Source organism: Apium graveolens, chromosome 8 (assembly GCF_009905375.1).
Source record: "Apium graveolens cultivar Ventura chromosome 8, ASM990537v1, whole genome shotgun sequence".
Lineage (NCBI taxonomy): Eukaryota > Viridiplantae > Streptophyta > Magnoliopsida > Apiales > Apiaceae > Apium > Apium graveolens.
The window spans coordinates 258,140,726-258,148,887 of record NC_133654.1 but is presented as its reverse complement, the minus strand read 5'-3'; the positions used below and the strand labels follow the sequence as shown (position 1 = coordinate 258,148,887).

Here is an 8,162-nt window from a genome sequence, read left to right as displayed (position 1 = left end):
TTAAACCATTGCAATAGGCCATCTATGGCGTAGTGAAAGGTGATTCTTTTTAGCTATCTCATCACCACTCTCAGTTATCTCAGTTAAGGTTGCCCCCTTTCTCTTCTTTCTACTCACCTCATCCTTTTGAGAAGATGAGGTGGTTGGTTGCCTAGCTTCTAAGGACTTTGAAAGAATGGTTGCAGCTTGAGAAGATCCTTATGGGTGTTCCTGTGTTTGTACTTCTACAGGTTTAGGGATCATAGCTTGCTAGATTGATTTCCAATACTTCTCATGTCTCGCATTGAATAAGGATAAGTCTTAAATCTTTCAATCATGAAAGGTGTTAATATACATACTTCAAGCATGTATATTTATAAACAGCATGCATTCATAAACCAAAGCAAGTTTTGGTGTCAATATACATGCTTTAAGCATGTATATTTATAAACCGCATCCATTCGTAAACCAAAGCAAGTTTTGGTGTCGTTGATTAGTTAAGCAAAAAAAATAACATACACTTAATATAACATATATAGAGCAAATTGCACAACCAGACATGAACTAATATGCAAAACCAGTTTCTTTGTGCTAGCTTGTACACAACTATGCCACAAGCATATTAATATATACAATTACAAAACTACACAAAGAGGTACAGGAAGAGCTCAAAGTAGGCCTTCATGTGATTATGCATTAATCGTTTCAAGTGAACCTTAGAACCAGTACTATACATTAAATTATTAAATTTTGAAATATTTGTGTCTGTCAACTCTGAGTCTCCACACTACATTTCAACTTAATACTATACAAAGAAATGAATCAGTACTTCATTTTAAATTAATATCAACCAAGAATGTAATTCACGAGCAATATATGTAGCACAACCATCTATTGTAAGGTGGTAGTTCATTCTATTGAGGTCATATAAAAAAATTTAGCAAAAAAGAAAAGGAGCTAGGTTCAATTAAGAAATTAGCTTAAAAGGTTTCTTCAATTGTTAAAATAAAGGGTTCTGAAACACTCAAACATAACACATATTAACTGAAATAATATGTGTGATAGATATTATAAGGTGGTAGTTCAATTGTTCACTGTGTGATAGATATTATAATTTTAGCATATATTCTACTAGCTTATCAAAATTCTTAAGATTTTATATCCATTAAAAAATAAAAGAAATATTTAAATTAAATATTCATGCTTGTTCTGTTTTTTCTTTAAAGTAACTTTTGAAAAATAAATTTTTAATGACACATATTGTCCACATTTTTTTTTAAAAATCAAACAAACAAATAAAAGTAAAATAGTGCATCCACCGGTAACTAAAAGTGATTTTTTTCAATAATTATAGTCTTGATATCAATAGAATTGTATAGATCATTAATAATTATAATAGAATGTATTTTACAAAAAAAAGAAAAGAAAATTAATTTACTTAATTCTCCGCCCCAATAATGTTAAAATTATTTGTTATAGTATACCCGAAAAATAACTTTCAATTGAAATGGATAATTTTATAAGATAAGTAAACATATAAAAGTTGAAGAGTATATTATCAAAAAAGAATACATGTGCAAATGCATATAGATTAAAAAACATATTACTGTAGAAGTCAAATTTTGTAATTTTTTAAAAAAATTGTAAATTTAGACACATAAACAAATTAAACATGTTTACCTGAAAATTCAATCAATTTTATTTTATGATCAAATAATAACAATTCATTATAGACAACAATTGAAAATGAAGCAAAGTTCTTGACTGATAATGATATTTTTATGATGCAATGATATATAATTGGTATCGAAAATGATCAAAATAATATAAATGATATGATAGATTAATGATGAATAAAATCGGATATAAAGTATAAATTGATGTAAGGATTCTAACTTACTTGTTGATGGTGATGCTGGAAATTGATGGATCTGACTAAAAAATCAATTGATTAGTACCATTGAGATGTAAAATTAATTAAGATATGAGTTTTGGAACAATTGATGAAGAAATGTAAATAAAAATAGGACAAAGAAATGTTTAGGGCGGCGAATACCTTACCCTTCAAAGTATCTGGTATGAGATGGTACCTGCAGAAACCTTCAAAGTCTCTGGTATCTCTGGTATGAGATGGTACCCGGACTATGAATTTAGGACAGAGAAATGTTTGATGCCTAGATTGAGCAACTTGTATGTTACCCTGTAGAATGTTTTTATATTTATATGAGTCACACCTTGACTAATTAGATTATGGATTGAATATTATAATATAACTATAATATGACTATTTTAGCCTCCCGATTTAATTTTAAATTACATGAAAATATTATTCTTATTTATTCTATTTTTTGTTTAAATATAAGTGATAATTTTTTATTATATAAATTAGTTCATTTATTTAATAATCAACTGTTATTTATATTTCCTTAAACTGGGAAAAATTGTGCATAGAAAATATCAATGAGTAATAAAAAAGTAAGAATTAATCAAAAACTTTAACATTGTACAAACAATGATTTATGAATTAATGAAAAAAGTGGGCGTAGAAAAGAATTTTTAATAACTTTTAATTACTTTTAAATTTATGGTTAAATTTCATTGTTGAACAAAAACCATTATCTTATATTTTATTAAAATCTCTTCAATTTCACTGAATTACTAAGATAAAAGGTACGTATAACCAAATTAATGATATAAGAAAAAAATTATTCTCTTAAAATTAATAAAAAACAAGGAACCCATTTAAATATATCGTTTATTATCGTAGATATACAGTAAGATATTTTAGAAATAAATATTATTTAACATGATTGATAGTGGAATAATAAAATATAGTAAATAAATGGTTAATGTAAAATAGTATACAAAGACATATTAGAGGCATATATAAGTTGAATACTACTATTTTTTATTTTTTTATTTCAATTTTCGAATTTATATTATAATTTATATTATAATTTATATTATATGAAAATTTTGAGTTTATTAGTTTCAATATTAAACTTAATAATAATTTCAATTATATAATAATACAATCAAAGAGTGTCAAGTTATGAAAATTAAAATTTCATTCAATAATATGTAAACAAATCACATTTTTTAGAATGAGAATAAATAAATAAATAAATATATATATATACACGTTTATCGATAATTTGTAGAGAGTAAAATTAAATTGTTACTGTAAAGTTTGCAACAGATTTTACATGATATAATTTGTTGTGCAAGACATGCCTGTAACTCAACAAGACTAAGTCAAATTGACAACCCTAAGTAAGTTGTATTGTTATTTTAGTTTGTATTTGTACTTGTAACATTTTGAAGTCTGTAAAAATGCAAAGGAGCATACTGGAGTCTTTTTTCTTAAATAGTATCAAGCCTAAAGATTATATCTGGGAGAAGATCAAGAATATCATGCCTCAGAAGAATTTTGAAGAAGTTTGGAGTTGAATAAATCCGTTTGGATAAAAATACTCTAAGTTAAGATCTCTACAAGTCACAGATTTAGTGTTATAGACAAGTCACTCGAGAACTCCAAATGACTTATCGAGAAGTCAGGAAAGCTACTAGAGAACTCAGAGAGATATCGACAAGCCAATTGTAGACATGAAGTTTGGAGATATTGACAAGTGATTTCCTCACTAGAGAGCTCAGAGTTATCAACAAACCAACATTCATTAGAGAACTCTGAGTTATCGATAAGTCAAAGTCCACTAGAGAACTCAGAGATATCGATAAGTCAAAATTCACTAGAGAACTCTAAGGTATCGACAAGTCAAAGTGAAGACATGAAGCTGAGAGACTTCGACAAGCCAAAGTCTCTTATAGAGAAGTCAGAGACCTCTACAAGTCAAATTCACTTTAGAGTATTAGAGATCTCGATAAGTCAATATACTTATCGAGATGTCAAGATCTGTATATGTCTAACTGAAGATCTCGAGGTAAATTCTCAAAGTACAAATTACAGACCAATTCAATATCCAAGATCTACAATCAACAAACAATCCAACCAGCCGGATTGACAAGTCTACAAAAAGCAGCTTGAAGGATGTGCAAGATCAGTGGTGAAGATTAACTGACAAAGAAAGATCAAAGTAAACACAGGATGCTAAAGATATGTTAAGCCAGAAATAGAAGATTCACTTTTCCTAAATTGGAAATGACAAGTGACAGTTTACTAAAGGTTAAAGGCATGTCTTATTGTACAATGTGTAAACCAACAGTTAACTGAATTATAAAGTTAACACTAGTCCTTTGTTAGCAGTAACAATTTAGATAGAAAAATCTTGTAACACTATCAAGGAGAAGCTAAGCTCTTTATTAATAAAGAGCCTAAACTTTTTGTAGCAAAATATTCTTAATTTTAATATAAAATTAAGTGAGTTTTGAAAGATTTGTGTTCTTTATTATTGTATCTTTAATTTCTGCAGTAACACATTTCAATACAAGATTTGATTTACTTTGTTCAACCAAAAAGAATTCAAGAAAAGTACAAAACACCTAAAACACATTTACCCCCCTCTGTGTGTTATTCATTTCCTAACAAGTGGTATCAGAGCAAAATCTGAAAGTAAATAGATTCAAGATCTTGGAAGAATGAATACACAGAAAATTAGTAGCATCAAAATCCCTACCTTTGACAAAGCTAACTACACTCTTTGGAAAAAGAAAATGTTGCTATTTATCAGAATGGCCAATCCACTCTATATCCAGATTCTCAAAAATGGGCCCTTCACTCCTATGTTTAGAGTTGATGAATCTACAGATGGTGATATTGTCATTCCATCTCATTATGCTCCAAAAGACCTTTCTGAGTACACTGAGCCTGAGAAAGTTTTCCTGGATAGTGGCTTGCAGTTGATTTTAATAGAATCTCTTGATAATGTAATGTACAATAACATTGTCAACTGTGACACTGCCAAGCAGATCTGGGAAAAGATTGAAATACTCTGTGAGGGAACTAAGGAGGTTAGATCTAATCAAAGAAGGATACTGATTTCACAATATGAGGGTTTCATGGCCAAGTCAAAAGAAAGTATTACTGATGTGTTTGAAAGGTTCAATAAGCTGATTAATGACTTGCAGCTTCATGACAAGTACTATGAAGCTGAAGAAGTGAACTTGAAATTTTTGCTTACTCTTCCTGATCATTTGGAACTAAAAATCTCAGCAATCAGGGAAGGGATAGACTTGAGTATAATAACTCTGGAAGTCCTGTATGGAATCTTGAAAACATATGAACTAGAAATGATTCAAAGGAAATCATTAAGGTCTGGTCAAGGGCATGTTGTAGATGGTTCAAGTGCTCTAATTGTCAATGAAATCCAGACCTCCAATGACGAACCAAGATCCCAGACTCTAGCTGCCTCAACAAGTGAGCAAAGAATCAATGATTCACATGAACAAGTTATACTGGAACTGGAAGAAGATGAGTTTTACACCCTAGATGAACTTGATGAGCTAGATCAATCAATGGCCTATCTGACAAGAAAGTTCTCTAATATTAGAGTTAAGAAGCCAAGGTTCTTCAAGGGTAAATGACAGTCATTCAACAAAGACAACAGCTGAAAAGGAAAAGGGAAGTACACATCTGATAGCAAAAACGGTTACAAAACTGGATCTGTGGACATATAAAAAATGAGGTGCTTCAATTGTGATGAGTTGGGCTATTTTGCTACAAAATACAGGAAACCCAAGAAAGCAAAGAAAGACAAGGCTTATCTTGAATTAGAAGAAAAATATGAAGCTCTTCTAAAGAAACTGCAAAACAAAGCTTATATTACAGAAGGTAAAAGTTGGGATGACTCTGACAATGATGGAGATGAGAAAGTTGGAAATTATGTATTAATGGCCTTGGAGCAAGGAGGGTCCTCTTCATCAAAAACACAGGTACCAACTCTTACCACCATTGATTTAAATGTGAATGAATATAAGGAAACTGTTGAAAAGATGAGCACAGAAATGTTTCACATTCACACAAGTATGGTGGCTGCCAATGAAGAAGTGAGCAGACTGACAAAAGTAAATGAGAAGCTTGAGAATGAGAAATAGGAAAATGAATTATTGATAGTAAAACTTGAAGCTGTAAAACAAGAAAACATTTATCTAAAGAACAAGCTCAGTGTGCAAATGAGATTGAAGCTCTGTTAAAGGAAAAGCTAGAGAAAAATGAAAGCCACCTAAAATAATTTCTAGAATATGAACACAGAGTTGAGAATTTTCTTGCTCTTTCAGATATAAATGTGATTGACAAAGTATATAAGAATATAAACCAGGCTGACTATGCATCATATGCTGTTAATTTTCAAAGTCCAGTCTTTGTCGACATTTTACAATGATCTAATTTAAATTCTGCAAGCTTATAATCTCATGCTTTCAGTACAATGAACATCTTTTTGGTACATGTATAGCAGATTCTTCTATTATAGACAGGAAAATTTAGTAGGAAGATGCATCGATTTTCAAAATTAGTAGGAAGATTCATCGAGTTTCTTTCTATGTAGTAACTGTTTGGTGTAGAAAAAAGTGCTTGCAAGATATGCTAATCACACATTGATGCTAACAAGAGTATGGAGTGCTAATTACAGTTTCTAAATTTTGTATATATTTATACATGTATATTTCTGCAATGAATTTATAGAGTTCATGCATACACGCAAGAAACAGACATTAAAAATATCGTGTTCACAAATTCTGATACTGAGAATTGGAGCATGGCCTCTGATCAGTTTGATGAAGAAAGTGAAGGCTACTTTTCATGTATATCAAATGAAGTTATTTTTTTCCTCTCAAGAAAGATATTCACTTGGAAGCTATAAAAAATGATTGCAGTTAAATTGCGTCCTCTTGTATTCATTGAGAATATTCATAATATTTTGATTAAGGTGATCTACATCATTATAACCGGTGGCAGAGCTAATATGTTCTAGCAAGTTCGAGATTAGAGAAAAAGAGAAGATGTTAAAGGCCTCATAGTGTTATTTTCGTTCCTCAGCTGGTCTGATTGCAGGAGTCCTTTTTATCTCTACTAAAAAAGTCGCTTTCTGTGATGAATTATCCCCTAAACATCAGCTAATTTATATTAAGTCATTACTGACCCTTTAGCATATATCTCATCCATTCAATAATCTTTCCAAGGTTTTTGAACTAGTGTCCATCTTGCACGCTATTAATAATTTTTTCTTTTAAATCCACTGCCCTAGCTTTATAATTTATGTCACCAAGAAGTTGTTCAACCTTATTTTTTATTTCATCTTTCCTAATGATGCCAGTTTCATCTTTCTCAAACCCCAGTCCTACTTTCCAGACATCACAAATATAACTCTCGTAGAGGAACTGATCAACAAAGTATGGCCAGCAGAGGAAAAGAACTCCGTTGCTCAGACCTTCTGTAGTAGAATTCCAGCAATGGCTCATGAAACAAGCAACTGACGGATGACTCAGAACTTTTTCGTGAGGAGCCCAACTTACTATTTTTCCACGACACCCTATTCGCCCTTCAAATTCTTGTCCGTGAGCTTCTTCATTTGTCATACCAGGACGCAAAACCCATAGAAAAGGATTCTTGGTTAGTTCAAGTCCTAAAGCCAGTTCTTGAAATTGTGTTTGATAAAAAATAGTAAGGCTTCCAAAGGCGGCATAAATAACCGAACAAACTGGTTGTTGATCAAGCCATGACAAGCAGTCATCATCCTCGGCCCAAAAAATTGCATGCCTGATTTCCAGGCTTGCTACTTGCGGGAAGTGCACCTACTGGTAATATTTCTGGAAATAATGAAAATGTAGATGGCTCCAATTCGTAAGCTGTATTGCATATTATGAAGTCCGCTAATTTAAAACATTGATTATTTTCAGAGAGAAATTGAAAGAAACTCTTTTGTACTGCTATATCGCGGATGCAAGCCCATCCAAATGTTTCCGTTTTGAGAGCAGGCATTGTGGCGGATAGATGAAGCATCTACTTCTTTAAAATGGTTCCTGCATTAAGATTTATTTAATTTTGACCCGTATTCTACAGTGTAAATCTCAATGACCAAACAACAATAACTCCCTTATGATAATTACAATATATATCAATATATAAATCTCGGGATGAGTGATAATTGAACTAATGACCTGAGATTAGAGCTGGCTACTTGTGCGGGTTTGAACCGCCCGCTCGGGACCGGCTCGTGGGGAAGCCC

General features: G+C 31.3%; 1 pseudogene; it reads right to left on the bottom strand.

Moving 5' to 3' along the window:
• Nucleotides 1–7,125: 7,125 nt before the first annotated feature.
• LOC141680718 (UDP-glycosyltransferase 83A1-like) lies at nucleotides 7,126–7,915 on the bottom strand (annotated as a pseudogene).
• Nucleotides 7,916–8,162: the final 247 nt, after the last annotated feature.